The sequence below is a fragment of the Sorex fumeus genome, unplaced genomic scaffold, assembly GCF_029834395.1.
Source record: "Sorex fumeus unplaced genomic scaffold, SorFum_2.1 ptg000124l, whole genome shotgun sequence".
In the NCBI taxonomy this organism is placed as follows: Eukaryota; Metazoa; Chordata; class Mammalia; order Eulipotyphla; family Soricidae; genus Sorex; species Sorex fumeus.
In genome coordinates, this window is record NW_026606181.1 from 2,499,951 (window position 1) to 2,516,595 (window position 16,645).

The 16,645-nt window shown below is 38.3% G+C and overlaps 1 pseudogene; it reads left to right on the forward strand.

Moving 5' to 3' along the window:
• The first annotated feature begins 10,368 nt into the window (after window positions 1–10,368).
• On the forward strand, window positions 10,369–16,273 carry LOC130044751 (probable ribosome biogenesis protein RLP24; annotated as a pseudogene).
• The last annotated feature ends 372 nt before the right edge of the window (window positions 16,274–16,645 follow it).

Here is a 16,645-nt window from a genome sequence, read left to right on the forward strand (position 1 = left end):
TTGATAATAATCTCTCAGCATTCATTAGGAGGCCAGTGGGTTTTCTATGACATAGAGGTAATAGCGGTTTGATAAGGAGTACCTAATCTTACTGTGACAAGCTATGTAGCTATTAGTTTCCTCTATTTCCTCGCTTTATCTTTCTATTTTCTTTCGAAGTCATCAAAGCTATCATGCATCTCTGTGCTCACATGGTAGAATAACATTTTGTCTTTGGATTTCAGTGATAAAAAACTATGCATATGATTAGAAATATCAGTATTTCTGATGTTTGTTTTGGTTTTCATTTGATTTGGTGTTAATATGTGTGCTTTAGTATAAACAATTATACACAATATAATGTCAAAGTTCTAAAACTCTATCTCCACTCATTTTATATATTGTGAGAAGAGACCTGAACAGAGACCTCAAGACACTAAGTATAAATAGCACTGTAGCACTGTCCTCCCGTTGTCATCGATTTACTCGAGCTGACCCAGTAATGTCTCCATAGTGAGTATAATGACATTTTATTTCTATGATGTATACTTTTCTTTCATCTTCTGAGGATAGTATGCTGTCTTTCATACTAAAGGCAAGCATCACTTGCTCTTACTAACTTCTATTACTAATGAATGCTTATATAAGCCCTCTTGACACTCTTAAATAGATTCTGCATATTATAGCAAATCCAACTAATCCCCAATCACAGCCACTTCTGCCCTATGATCCATGAATCTGGTAAGAAGGTAAGAAGTTTTACTTGTGTCCTTACATTTCAGTAGGCTTTTAGAATTATCTCACCCTGCACTTTCTCAAGGTATATATAACTGTTGCATTCGGAGATGGTGGTTCTATTGAGAGTGAATGGAGCTTCAGGAACGAGGCTGTTTCTCATAAACATTGTCTTCGTAAGATTCAGCTGTAGTCTGACCTTTCCACACTCACGGTTGAAGTCGGCCAACATTTGTGCCGCTTGGCTGATGTTTGGTGTTATTAGAACGATGTCATCAGCAAAGCGGAGGTGGTATAGTTGCTGACCATCTAACTTCACTCCCATTTCTTCCCATTCCAGTCATCGCATGATGTTCTCAAGGGTGGCACTGAAGAGTTTTGGTGAAATGGTATCACCCTGCCAAACCCCTCTCTTGACATGGATGATTACTTCTTTGTAGAACGGTGAGATCCTGGTAGTGAGTCCGTAATAGAGCTCACGAAGGATCCCGATGTACTGAGTTTGTATGCCCTGATTGGCTAGGGCTTCTATGACCACTTCCATCTCAACAGAATCAAAGGCCTTCTTTAAATCAATGAACGTTAGACAGAGTGACATCTTGAATTCCTGAGAAACCTCAATGAACTTAGTAATCATGTGGATATGGTCGATGGTACTGAATCCTTTTCAGAACCCGGCTTGTTCACATGGTTGTCCTTCGTCTAGTGTTCTGCTAATGCTATTCAGGATGACTCGAGTGAACAGTTTGTAAAAGACAGACAATAGGCAGATTGGGCGATAGTTGCCAATGTCTTGGATGTCTCCCTTCTTATATAGTAGTATAGTCCTGCTGGTTTTCCATTGGGATGGAACCTTGCATTCAGACAGGTAGCATGTGAAGAGCCGAGCCAGTGTATTGATGAGTACTGATGGTAAGTTCTTCAGGTGTTCAGGTCTGATCTTGTCTGGGCCAGGTGCTCTTTGTTTCTTTACCAAAGAGATGGCATGTTGGATTTTGGAAGGGAGAACATTGGGAACGACATAACCATCATGTGGAATGTGGTATGTGGGCAAGTGGATGTGGCTATTAAAGAGATCTGAGTAGAAGTCATGAATAATCTTCTCCATTGCCCTTCTGGAAGATGTGATAGATCCATCAGGATGACAGAGGGCAGTCATCTTGGTCTTGTAGTTGGTGAAGGACAGTTGGGCATTACGAATGCTTTTCCCGGCTTCTGCCGCATCTACCAGCACCATTGCTCTCCTGTCTTTGAGGTCATCCTTGATGGCTTCTCTACATTGTTTTGCCAGCTCGGACGTTTGCTTGCAGTTGCCTGAGGCATGTGCCAAGCCACGTTGGTGAATAAGTTCAAGAGTGTTTGAAGAAAGACGGTTTTTTTGTGGTTATCTCTCTCTCTTGGCATTCCTTGCACAATCATGGAGGTGCTGAATTATTCGATCGTATTCCTCATCAATGTTGTCAATGACGGCATGGTCCCATGTTGCCGCAACAGAGCCAAAGAGCTCCCAGTTGGTGGTCGTTCTGGGAGTTCTCTTCTTAAACTTTGCATTCTTTTCTCCTCGTTCTATGAGGTAGAATTTTGCACGAAGGAGACGGTGGCCCGATCCTGTTCGTAATTTTGGGACAACAGCAACATCGGTTAGGCTAAACCGCCAATTGAATATGATGTGGTCTATTTCATTGTGGAACCGTCCACCGGGAGATTCCCATGTACAACGTTTAGATTCAGTCTTTTGGAACTGAGTTAACATGGAAGGTCTTGGTTTACATGATGAACTCAGACAGTCTGTCACCCTGTTCATTCCATTCTAGGCCATGGATCCCTATGTGGAGTTCATCAGCTGATCTTCTTGGTCCTATCTTGGCATTAAAATCACCGACAATGATCTTGTAGAAGGTGTGATCTTCTTTATAGAACTTCTCCAGCTCCATGTAGAACTTCTCAATTTCTCTTTCACCATAATTGGATGTTGGTGCATAGACAACACAGATAGAAACCGCCGGCAGTGAGCCACATCTATTCAAGTGTAATCATTCGATTCGGGTTGTTAGGCATTCGAATGAATCAATGCTCATGGCTAAGTTTGTGTTGACAAGGATACCGACACCACCGACGCCTCTTTTGTCACATGTTCCAAGGAACAGTTCTTCTCCAGTGTCGAAAATGGCGTGATGTGATTGATGTCTTCTCGTTTTGGTCAGACCAATGATGTCGTACTTGATCTTTCGCACTTGTACCATCAGGTCTTCGATGGATGCATCAGATGCCAGCATACGTGCATTAAAAGTACAGACAATCATTTTTTTTCTTTCTGTGTTTTGGCAGCCTATTTCTGCCTTGGGATTTTATCAGCCTCTCCTTCCACACACTTCTTGACTCTGCCGTATTCATGGTCTGGGGAATGAGATCCATTTTTTTTACTGGATCTGGCATATCAAATATCAAATAGACCCCGGATAGCTTGCCAGGCTCTGCTGTGTGGGTAGGATATTTAAGGTACCCTGAATATAAATGTAAATAAAAAGTCCCGGTAGCTTGGTGTGATAATCTCTGGATCCTGGCCGTTGTTGGGGTTACACGGCAGTTGGTGGGTGTAACTGTCTAGCTACTGGCAGGTCCAGTCCCAAACCGTGCAGGCTTGGATATCTCAGCCCCAGATCCCACACACCTGGGTTCCTCTGCCAGTTCTTTTATGCATGAGGCTCATCCAAGTTTGTGAAGAGTGGTTCCAGCAAGACCTTGGCTGGGGCCCAGAGGTCTTCATCTATTGGGCCCTGGTGAGGACAGTCAGCACAGGGTAGGAGACTCTGCCTTGTTCTCTCCCGGGAGCTTGGTGTGATAATCTCTAGAGCCATTACTGACTGGATTCCACGGGACGTCAAAAGATCGTGTGGACGCTCACCTACAAGATGGTCAGACTTCTTCGTCAAGACCCTGAATGATCGGTTTGAGGCTCTGCATGTTCCTAGAACGAACAGATGCCACTGGGCTACGCTAGCACGTAACAGGGATGAATGGAGACGTTACAGGCACCTGCTCGAGTAAATCGATGAATAATGGGGGATCAAGTGATCAAGCACTTTCTCAAAGGTGCAAGTGTAATCTAAATGTCAAGTATAATGTCAATGTCCTCCATCTGATAAAATTATTTGTTTATTCTTTTAAATACTGTGTTTGTTCTGGTAACTAATAATTTTTTTCTGATACTATAAAAATTTGTTTGCAGCTTGTCTTTGGATGATCCCATGATGTTTTCCAATATAAATCTCAAAGGAAATCTTTAAAAATGGCTTATGACTAATATATTAAACTTCAATAATAGGAGATAGCCTAAAGTACTACCAAGATTCTCTGCAACACATATAATCCCAGTTATTGAATATTTTATATCTTTAGCTTTCACCTTTATTACCCTATATGGAATTAATTCCATAAATATATTGCCAGCTTTTCTGGTTAAACATTGGGTTATTAGAGTCTCTTGAATTCATTCCTTTCCACTCACACTATAAATTACCATCTGTTCTCTGAGCTATACCTTTTCTTAAAAATTCTAGAAACTAGGTAAACAATTTCTGAACATTTGGTAAATGAGAAAATGCCACCATTACCCATATTGAAATTGGTAGAAATTGTTGGAACTTACCCCTTCTGGAAACCCACCAACATTTTTATTACATACCAGTTAATCAATGTACAGTGTTGAGATTTCACATCTCAAGTCTGAACTTTTAAATTAGAGAAGGGCTCCACAAACACGTAACTCAAAAGCCAGAAGGCTGATATCTGAGACCATAAGAATACAGCAAGCAAAGAAACAGTTCATAAGATCTCTTAAGAATGCTACAATGCTATTAATCCAATGCACAATGCAGTAGGAACAGGAAAAGAAATTTACCATTTTCCAATCTTTGCATGAAAAAACAATCTATCAATACACTTACTAAAATCTGTTATCTGAGAATCAGTTTTCTGGCTTAGCACATATCTAACGACTGAACCTAATCCTCTCTATAAACCTGCAAAGTCCACAAAATCCACTGGAATTTCCTACTTTGCTCCAAATTGCTACTACTTTTCTTAAAGAAATATGTGCATGAGTATATAATGCTCTTAAATTTTCAGCTCATTGACAACCCCTTAGATCGTCTCCTTTTGATAGTCATTAGAGTTGCAATCCCAGGTTTTTCAGGACTGTAAACCTGCAGCTCTAATTGTATACCAAGTGTAGAGGAAACACACAAAATCCCATCTTCCAGTTCATCCTAGGAAGGATCTTTACCATGTTCTTCCCAACTCCTGCTTAGGGGCAATTTACAATGACTTTTCACCTACGAACTGCCAGGATTCTTGCATTTGGGATCAGTTCAAAAGTGTAGTACACTCTCACCTATTGGGGGCCACTAATAAAAACAAATTAGGCAAATTAGAAAATGACAAATACTTGAGAAACAAAAATGACCTCAAACCAGGCTGCCTGCTAATACTGATCTATGCAGCATTACTCTTTTATCTAATGTGTCAAACCCAACATAGAGATTGAAGGAAATGAAGAAAACTATATTCCCACCAAATAAGATAAAATTCTGAAGTAGTTCTCAATTAAAAATTGGTAAGCAATTTACTTGATAATTCAGATTAGCCTTCATAGAGATGCTCAAAAAATAAGGAAATTGATTAAAGAACTAAGACTATTAATTTTAAAAGTGAGCTAGAGGGCTGAAGAGATAGTTCAAGGATTAATAAATTTTCCTTGCTCATAGCCTCTACTGGTCCCTAGCACTACAAAAGTTTCCTCTGAGCAGTCAGGAAAGATTACTGATCAGAAGCTAGATCAAATGAAGAAAGAATTAGTGAACTACGATAGAGGTCACTGTAATTCATGCAGTCATAGAAGCATAAGGAATAAAATGCAGTGGAGATAAATGGATGTATGGGATACTATCAATCAATTGATACAGTTATTCTAGGTGTCTCAGAAAGACGAGCGAGAGGAGCAGAAAAAGAGAGAGATAGAGAGTGAGAGAAAGAGAGGGTTAAAATCAATAGTAAAGAAGAAATTGTTATATGGAAGAGAATGTTCTTAATACTATAATCAAATTTTTCAACAGAAACTTTTCAGGCCAGAGGGAGTGACATGCTGCTCAGCAAGTATGATCTATCTTTCTATTAAACTGGAAGAGGTACATAGATTTTTCAGAAAAGTAAAAACTAAAGGAGCACAAAGCTAGAAGACCAGTCTTAGAAGAAATGGTAAAATGACTTTCACAAGCTAAAAAAGAAAGGATGCTAATTAGTAACAGGGAGACATAAGAAAACATAAAAAACTCTCACTGGTAAGGGTGAATAATAGTTAAATTTGGAGTGTTTGAATGTTATAATGGAGACAGGTAAACTACTTTTAGCTATTATGAATGAATAAAAATGCCAAAACTATAGATTATAATTTATAAATTATGTAGCATTGTAGCACTGTCCTTCTTTTGTTCATCGATTTGCTAGAGCAGGCAACAGTAACGTCTCTATTGCGAGACTTGTTGTTACTGCTTTTGGTTGTTACTGTTTTTGGCATATCAAATACACCACAGGGATCTTGCCAGGCTCTGCTGTGTAGGCAGGATACTCTCGGTAGCTTGCTGGGCTCTCCAAGAGGGGCGGAAGATTCGAATTGGATCGGCCCAGGTTGGCCTCGTGCCCTACCCACCATGCTATTGCTCCAACCCAATTTATAAATTATTAAATTATAAATAGCACAGTGGTAGGGCGTTCGCCTTACAAGCGGCCAACATGGCGGACCCGAGTTCGATTCCTCCGCCCCTCTCGGAGAGCCCGGCAAGCTACCGAGAGTATCTCGCCCGCACGGCAGAGCCTGGCAAGCTCCCCATGACATATTCAATATGCCAAACACAGTAACTACAAAGTCTCCAGTGGAGACGTTACTGGGCCCGCTCGAGCAAATCGACGATCAACGGGAGGGCCTTTACCTTTACCTTTTACCTTTAATAATTATAGAATTTTTGTTCACAGTTATGATATATACATATGTCATACCAAAAATCTAAAATATGGGGACCAGAGATTTAGTATAGTGGGAAGGGCAATTAATCTGTAGCACCTCACATGGAATGCTCTCTGAATTCATAGCCCTGGAGAGTATGAGTTTAAAACAAAAAATATAAAGGGAGGATAAAATTTTAGAATATGGATTATTATTATTAAGCATATTATCAAAAGTAAGTAGTTATCTGATTAAAATCTTAGTTACAAGTTCAAGAAGTTTCCAAATGCCTCATAGTAACTGCTAAACCAAAATGTATTATAGATACACAAAAGATAAATAAATCCAAGTAAGCCAAACAGGAAATAATAAAATAAAAAACTTGAAGATAAAATAAATAAAGGAGTTAAAAACACAAAGATTATGCAAAAAATAATTAAAACAGAAAAGTTATAGTCCAACATATACTACTAATACCTGTTTTAATTTTAGATGGACTAAACTCTTTAAAGCAAAGACAGAGTAGATGATTAAAAATCAATCAATATTCAAGTATAAATTATTTATAAAAGACCCACTTCATCTATGAGATCAAACAGATTGAAAGCAAAGACATGTATGGAAAAAGATTTTCCATGCAAATAGATTATAAGAAAATAGCAAAAACTACATTTCTGCCAAATAAAGTAGGCTTTGAGATAAAGAATTTAATAAAAGACAAATTAGTTTTTCATATAATGGTGAAGGGATTATTCTATTAACAGGATGAAATGTTTATAAATTTTATGAATTTAATATAGGAGCACCTAAATATACAAGAAAGGGATTAATACACATAAAGGAAAAACTGATGAAAATAAAACACAGTCACGGCCACAGTCCTCCCGTTGTTCATCGATTTGCTCGAGCAGGCCCAGTAACGTCTCCATTGTGACAATTGTTACTGTGTTTGGCATATCGAATACATCACGGGGAGCTTGCCAGGCTTTGCTGTGCAGGTGAGATACTCTTGGTAGCTTACTGGGCTCTCTGAGAGGGGCGGAGGAATTGAACTCGGGTCGGCCATGTTGGCTGCGTGCAAGGCAAATGCCCTACCTGCTGTGCTTTCGCTCCAGCCCAACACTAGATGTATTGGAATATTTTTGTAATAAAATCAGCATCAGAAAAATACACCAGTTCAACCTGGTTTGATTATATTCAAAGCAATGCAAAACTTTAGAAATACTTACTTATAGTTCATCTTATTACCTGATATTTAACTGCCTCATCGTTTGACACACAGCTCACCAAAAAGAGTTTAAAAGTCTCCTATGTATCTATGTGCAGACTCTAAATCGCAGCGTTCATGTCTTCATCTATTACCATTTCCTGAAAGCAACAGAACAAAGAGCTGCTAGAGGGTAAAATTGTCACCTTTACAAAACTGCCACAAGCTTGGTGATTTTTGTAACTTTGGTCAGAAAGCTGTCTTCTCTTGAATTGCCTGGCAGTATTTCTAGTGTCAGTCTGAAACATTCCCCTAAGATGCCTAGGCTCCTATATTCTAACTAAACCTTTCACTCATTTTTAAGAAGTCTCTGGCAGGTTCTGAGTACTCTTAATTACTCCATGTCTTGGGAAGAATAAAAGCACAGTGAAATATGCTGATGCTGTGTGTAGCTGTCGTTGGTTTTCTTAGTTTTATCTTTGGACAAGTAATAAAAGAATATTTGATTTAATAATATTTTTTACTATAAATTTGTTTCTCTTGCATACCCAATGATGGTGCATCTTATTGGAAGTATTTAGTTTTGGGGCTGGAGCGATAGCACAGCAGTAGGGCGTTCGCCTTACAAGCGGCCAACATGGCCGACCCGAGTTCGATTCTTCCGCCCCTCTCGGAGAGCCCGGCAAGCTGCTGAGAGTATTCGATATGCCAAACACAGTAACAACAAAGTCTCCAATGGAGACGTTACTGGGCCCGCTCGAGCAAATCGACGATCAACAGGAGTACCTTTACCTTACCTTACCTTTACCTAGTTTTTGGTAATTCTGAGAGACAGCAAGGTTAAAAATTTTTACTTCGATAGTAAGGGGAATTCAATTATGGACACAACTTTAATATTCCTGTATTTGAATCCTTTTGCATACTCATCACTTTTTGGGTACACAGACTACTGGAAAAAACTTAACTTGGACTAAGTGAAAATTAAAGAGTGAACTGAAAGTGCAAACACTGTGCTGTAGGATAGACAACAGTCTTGCTTCACTTCTTTAGTTCATTAAAAAGAACAGTAGCATAGGGATACTAACAAGTGATTTCATATTGTTCTAGCAATAAGGCTTTTTCCCAAAATAGTCTTCCACAGATCACAAGTCAAATATTAATCATAGTGAAAAACATTTTTTAAAAAGACAAAGGAATTGTCAGAACTGCAGACTATCTCTCAGAGTTGGAAATGCACAGCACTAAGGAGATGATTTCAAAGATAAGACTTATCTCTGAAACCTAAAAGTAGTAACTAACAATGTTGATTTTGAATTTTAGATAGATATTGAGTAAGAGAGGAAGAAAGCATAGTTTGAATGTGCCAATGCTTTGTTTGTCATACCTTTTTAAATGTATAAAAAGACCATGTTTGTTGGTTGAGACTTGTTATACAATGCAGGGTCAGTTATACCTCAGGAATGGAGCAATGTTTCTCTGAATAGACTCAAATTTTCTGATGGAGGTCTTTATTGTTTCATTAAAGGGGTATTTTTCTTTGAGAACTTGCTGTGGCATACAAGCTTAAAGGGAAGAGGCAAGTGGGACAGAGCTAGTATGGTGACTAAAATTGAAAGTCTTAACTTAGTACTTTTAGTACTTTTAGATATGGCACTAACATTTTCAGAAAAACAATGCTTATATCTTGCTGAGACTATAAAACCCAGCTCCCAGAAGAGAACAACGCAGTCTCCTGGCCCTGCGCCTGACTGTCCTCACCGGGGCCACCTTGGAGGGGAGCTGGTTGAGTTTTCCTCCCTGCCCCAACGAGGGCTCCCACAGCCAAAGACCTTCAGAACCAGCCACCACCATGCTGAGACCACACGCATGAAGGTACCGGCAGAGGAACACAGGCATGTGGGTCCCGGGGCTGACATCTCCAAGCCTGCTCAGATTGGGGCTGAGCATCCTCCACCCAGATCCTCCATATTCCAATAGGCAGGGGTCATACCCACCAATTGGCCCCCTGGCGCCGTGTAATCCCATCAATGGCCAAGACCCAGAGACTATAAAACCCAGCTCCCGGAAGCATCTTATTATCTCATTCTTACTTTGGACAAACTGGCAGGCTACCGAATGTAACCTGCCCACACAGCTGAGTCTGGCAAACTCCCCGTGGTGTACCCAATATGCCAAATACCAGTAACAATGATGGGTCTCATTCTCCTAACCCTGAAAGAGCCTTGAATATGGCACTTTTTAAAAAATCTCAGGGTTAGGACGAAGGAGACGTTACTGGGGCCTGCTCAAGGCAATCGACGAACAACAGGATGGTCGTGATATCCTGCTGAATATATCTACTTCTAAACTATTAACAAGGATATTTTTTGATATGTCAGATGCAAATTTTCCCACATTATCTGATCTAATTGTAACCTTGAACGTCCAATTCCACTACTGCTCAAAAATGACAATGGAAGATCAAGGTGATGAGTGGAAAAAAATCTTTATTAGCAGCAGTGAGCCAGTAGGAAGATAATGAGTCACATCATAGAGAGAAAATTCATGCTTGGATTCCCTCAAGAAGTAGTTTGTATAGAAAAGAATAAGAAAACCCAATTTTATGAAAGGAAGATTTCTGAAATGATAGAAGTCGAAGTGATTAATATATTTCCTTCTAGGTGAGGATTTTCTGATGCATACCTCATTCTAGCTACAATTTCAGTAAAAGTTTCTAATTGGTTATTTGGCCTGTGGATTATATACTTTCAGGAAAAAGAGAATGAAAGAAAAACTTTTCACATTTTCATCACCCCCTCAGGAAAAAATTTTACTTAAAAAAATTTAAAATTCAGCGCTTACTTTCTTGGCAGCCAGTTTCATTGTTTTTACCATTTTAATTATTCTTTCCTCTATTACACTGGGTTTTCATTTAAATAAGATGACAGTCTATAACTTGATTTTTGGATTTATGTAGTCATGTCTCCTTGTGCACCACTTCGATTCACCTGTTAGCATTTAGAATCACTCAATGAGTTTCTGAATGAGTAAGACTATGGTTGAATAATAATGAGTGTCTATGAAGAACTACAGAGCTGTAGAGATTGTGACAGAAACTGAAGGAGGTATGGGCTGGAACAAATGGACCTACCATTTGACAGCAAAGGTTACTTCCCTTCTTTGAAATTGATGACCCCATTTAACATAAGGTTTTTCTCTAATGCAGGATTTTTTTTTCATGTCAACATACTACAATAGACTTGAAGATCCAGAGCATATAATTATCTGCTGAGTCACAAATTTGAGACACACTTTGAGACCCTAGAAGAAGGATTAATTTTTTTTCAACAGTGTTGAATGGGGCAACTTCTATTTTCTACACTACAATAATAGTTCACTTTTCTCTATTTATGGGTGCTAATACTTTCATACTATGTTGTCCACTATGTAAAATTAAGCACAAGGAAACAGAGCTCTGTAGGTATATAGTTCAAATGAAATATATTTGAATATATATCAAATGCACTTACATGTGACTTCTTGAACATTAACGTTTTAATGATTATTGATGAATATTTTCAAGTTCATTGGAAATATCATAGAGGAGTTATTATGGAATTTGGAATTCACAATACATATCCTGTAAAAGCATTAATGATCTCCTGAGAAATATCAACATGTAAGTTAATCAAGGTACATGACAATAATATAATGGAATTTGTCCAGGAAAGTACATATGTGTGTAGGAGAGATGGTTATTTCTTCATAAAGGAAGTCCAGATTGCATTGCCACTTTTTTCTTTGCTTTGCTTCCAAACTTAAACTTTCTAATTGCTTTTACAACTTCTGAACTTTATACTGAGCCTCCATAGCAATTTAGAAAATGTTTGTGCTGGGAAAATATTCAGTTGGAGGAAAAAAAGATTTAAGGATGGAAAAATCCAATAATGTGGATCAGTAGTCTACAGAAATTTAAAGCAACCCTTTGAAAACGAGGGAGGGAGACTGGGATCAGTGGTGGTGGAGAATGGGGCACTGGTGAGGAATGGGTACTTGATCATTGTATAACTGAAACCCAAGCACAAAAAAAACCCAAGTACAGTCTACAACTGTACCTCTTGATGTTTCACTAATAAAAATTAATTAAATAAATAAATAAATAAATAAAACCGAGGAAAGGAGATTTTTCCTCTCCCATCAGGCACCGGCCGGCCGCCTCCTGTGGGGACAGCAGCTGATCAAGAAGTGTCACTTCTGTCAGAGCCCATCTACCCCGGCCACAACATGATGCTCGTCTGCAACGACTGCAACCTGAGAACCTGTGTTCAGGTTCTCTAAGTCCAAGTGTCTAAAACTTTAAGAAGAAGCACAACCCTCACAAAGTCAAGAAAGCCTTCAGGAAAGCGGCCGGCAAAGAGCTTACAGTGGTTAATTCATTTGAATTTGAAAAATGAAGAAGTGAGCCTATCAAGTACCGGTGAGAGTTATGGAATAAAACGATTGATGCAACGAAGAGAGTCGAAGAGATCAAGCAGAAGCCGCAAGCGAAATTTATAATGAACAGGTTGAAGAAACATAAAGAACTACAGAAAGCTGAGGATATCAAAGCGGTAAAGCAAAATATCCATCTCATCCGTGCCCCTCTAGCAGAAAAAGGAAAGCAGCTGGAAGAAAAATATTTTACAGAAGTTACAACAGGATGTGGACATGGGAGACGTTTCCCAAATCCCACTGCCGGGCTGGAGCCATAGCACAGCGGGTAGGGCATTTGCCTTGCACACGGCTGACCTGGGTTCGATTCCCAGCATCCCATATGGTCCCCTGAGCACCGCCAGGAGTTACTCCTGAGTGCAGAGTCAGGAGTAACCCCTGTGCAATGCCGGATGTGACCCCCCAAAAAAGAATCCCACTGCCGAGAACCACTTCTATACAGGAACTGGAAAATCTCCTTTGGAGTCTTGGAATTTTGAAATCATTGTTTTATTTTCTCTTATGTTAGTTCCTTCAGATGAAAGGTTTGAAGATGCGTCTGCCTTGCTATCTCCAAAACTTAAGTGAGTATAGGTGTTAGGTCGTATCTCAGAATCAACCCCTCACTGACAGACATACTTATGTAAGTCTTGAAAATTCTGTTGTAAATAGAAAAGTGCATTGAGAAAATAAAGTCATACTGTTTGAATATGCAACATTTACAAATAATTGATAAAACTTTATGACTCATTGTTATATAAAACATTTTTGTTGTAAAATACTTTATTAATGTGGTAGAAGGAAAATACAATAAGGAACTAACAGTCTGTGATGCTCAAGTAACTTTTGATTTCTTTTTCTTCCATTAAACTCCCCAAAAATTAAAAAAAAATAAAAACGAGGAAAGGAAAATAGCTAAAATGTTATACCACCATATATCTCAGAAGGATTAAAAGTTATCATTTTCCAGACTCGTACCGGACAGTTTGTTTCCGCTTGGCATTCTACCACCTGCTGATATATTTGCCTGCAGAGATCACACTATGCTGGTATAATAGCTAGTCCTGCTTTGGATTTTCCCTAAAAGCAGACACAAGCACTTCACAACAGTGATAAATTATGTGGCACACTGTTCACAAGATCATTCCCTAGATTTCCAATGTTTTGGAACAGGTTGTCCACACTGGGTCTCTATTTGTGTATGTGCATGTTTCTTGTTTTTGCTTTGATTTGCTTAGTGGAACTAGAGCACAGTGGTAGGGCGTTTGCCTTGCACCCTTGCTTGCCGAAGGCCAGGTCAACCCAGGTTCGATTCCTCTGCTCCTCTCGGAGTGCCCGGCAAACTACCAAGAGTATACGGCTCGCCCAACAGAGCCTAGAAAGCTCCCCATGGCGTATTGGATATGCCAGAAACAGTAACAACAAGTCTCACAATGGAGATGTTACTGGGCCTGCTGGAACAAATCCGTGAACAAAGGGAGGACAGTGTAGTGCTACAGTTGTTACCAAAAAAATCTGTTTTAACTTTGTAATACTTATGACAGGCATTTTGTTCTGCAACCTTTGACAGTTTTTTCCCAAAGATTTTTGAATTTTAATTCATCATTGAGTGAAGGCAATAGATAAGTTACTATTTTAATAGATGTTGAACTTTAAATTGTTTATTTTTTAGTGAGAGATAAAGTGTATGATAGTTAAACATTTAAAGTATGAAAACTATCAAGTGTCTCCTCTATTCCAGATAAAGGTAAAGGTAAAGGCCCTCCCATTGTTCATCGATTTGCTCGAGCGGGCCCAGTAACGTCTCCATTGGAGACTTTGTTGTTACTGTGTTTGGCATATCGAATACGTCACGGGGAGCTTGCCAGGTTCTGCCGTGCGGGCGAGATACTCTATCTATTCCAGATAAAGACTTAATTCTTGAAAAGACAACAGGCAGTATGATACAATCCTACATATGAAATAATTTCAAATCTAGAGGGATTTCCTATAGATTCAACATAATCCATGATCTCAAATTTTCTATTGCAATGTTTGTGACTTAAGTCCAGACTTCAACTTCCTTCTACCTTCTGCTCAACAGTCTGTTGTATTTCTGCAGCAGATGGACTATAAAAACTTTATGAATTATAAGAATAATTTCACCAGCCGAAAAGTTCTCCAACCAATATCTACAACCAATTTTGAAGAAGGCATAAGAATGACCAGTGTATACATTCAAGAAAGGAATAATGTACAATTGTAATAACCCAGACTTATTAAACTGAACATTTTATTTCAAAACCCCAGAAGAATTATATAAGCATATTTGTACAGACTAGCAATATGTGAACATATATACAATGGTTAGAATGGATAATTATCATAAAACAATGGTCAAAGTAAGTTGTGAGATCACTGAGGTCAGAGGTGATGAAGATAATTTTCTGTAAAATGGTCATTATTAGACTTTCTAGTATTGTGACTTTTAGCTTGTATTAATAAAAATCCAGATATGGATTACCAAGAAAAATTCTCATTAAGTGTTTTTCTTTATTAACACTCCCTTTGTTGGTGTTGTACTGAGATTCCAATTCTCATTTAGAATCAAGAACCACTGACTGAAGTAAACTGAAAAACTTTCATAGATTTTCACCAGTTTAAGCTTATTCTGTCAAAGTGGGCTCATTATTTTACCTTTATTTTCACAGCACCAATATTTCCCCAAAAATTCCACATTTTCTCAAAATTCCACATTTTCTCCTTTTGTTTCACACATATACTACTTTGCAAAATTATGTTTCACATTAAAAAATGTGGGAGCCACACCCAAGAGATGTTCAGGACTTATTCCTGACTCTGTGCTCAGATATCACTCCTAGACATTGTAAGGAGACCACAAGAGATGTTGGGAATCAAATCCAGGTTGACTACATACGAGGCAGCAGCCCTAATTCATTGTACTATTACCCTGGTACCTACAATGAATACAATGAATACAGAGAAATTAGTCCCTGGTCTAATTTCTCTGTGTTCTTCTCGCTTGTCTTCTTGAAGATTCTTTTTTTATTTTAAAAAAAAAAAAGGGCAACCTAACAGGATAAAAACAACAATGTATAACCTAATTTTGTCAAAAGATCATAGTTTACAAATAGTAGACCTTATTTACTTCCTTGTCTATTATAAGCTGCTGTAAAAAGACCTTATCCATTTAGATCTTAAGTTTTTCATCTTTAGTAAGTACAAGGACATTACTTTGGACATATATGCTAGCCTCTAATTTGTTCATAGGTTTATTTATTTTTCCAAAGTATCTTTCAAGTATATACCGTAAATTAAAAACTATGTTAGGCACTGAAATTGTTCCACCTGGTAGCGCATTGGTGCTTTTAGTTGCAATGGGAAATACTAGAAGGTACAGAGAATTGTGGTGCCATAAATAAGGAGAGGAGTGAGAAGAAATATATTTTCCCATAGGGGATGGAATGCAGTGAAAAGAAATAACAAAGAGAGCTGTTGCACCGCTCATAATAAACTCCAAAACTTCCTAGCTTATTGAAAAGTAAAGTTTTAAAGTCAATAGCTGATAAGTCAGAGATAACAAGGAGATAACTATGTAATTATCTTTAGGATAATATTTCTAGAAGGTAAAAAATAAACTGTACCAGAGGGTGATGAGATGTGCCATAGAAGAATGCATGTTATAAAGCCCCACTGGATTTAGACTCATGGTCAGTACCACTGAACACAGTGAAAATCATTTTGGAGGCAGAAACATAAAAGTGAAGAATTTGACATAGTCTGCTGTGTTTCCCAATATCTTTTCTCCTCTTCTGCAGAATAATACATCTCCCATTTTTCAGCTTTGCAGGTCTTCCACATCTAGGTTAACATTTGCCAACATGCAGGCCAGCTACATGTGACTTTGTCAATTCATGGATAATGTAACACAAGTTCTAAGAAATACTTTCATTTTTCAATTCCTTTGTCTAATGAGGGTAACATCAAGATGATGGTAGGTCATATTAGACCATTCAGTTTAGGCAATACTTTATAGATATCAGGGAAGTAAGAAAAAAAACATAAATTTTGTTTAACTAGAAGTTTTGTATAGGAGGTAGTTTTAATGAGCAAAGGTTATTTATGATGTCTACCTAGTTTCAGAATTTAAATGGAGGCTTTACCTTTTTAAATAATATATGTAACACATATAGTTTTAATATCATATTGCATATCACACATCGACACCCACTTTTTCAAGGTTATATATATTCATCAGCTTTTTGTGGTGCACA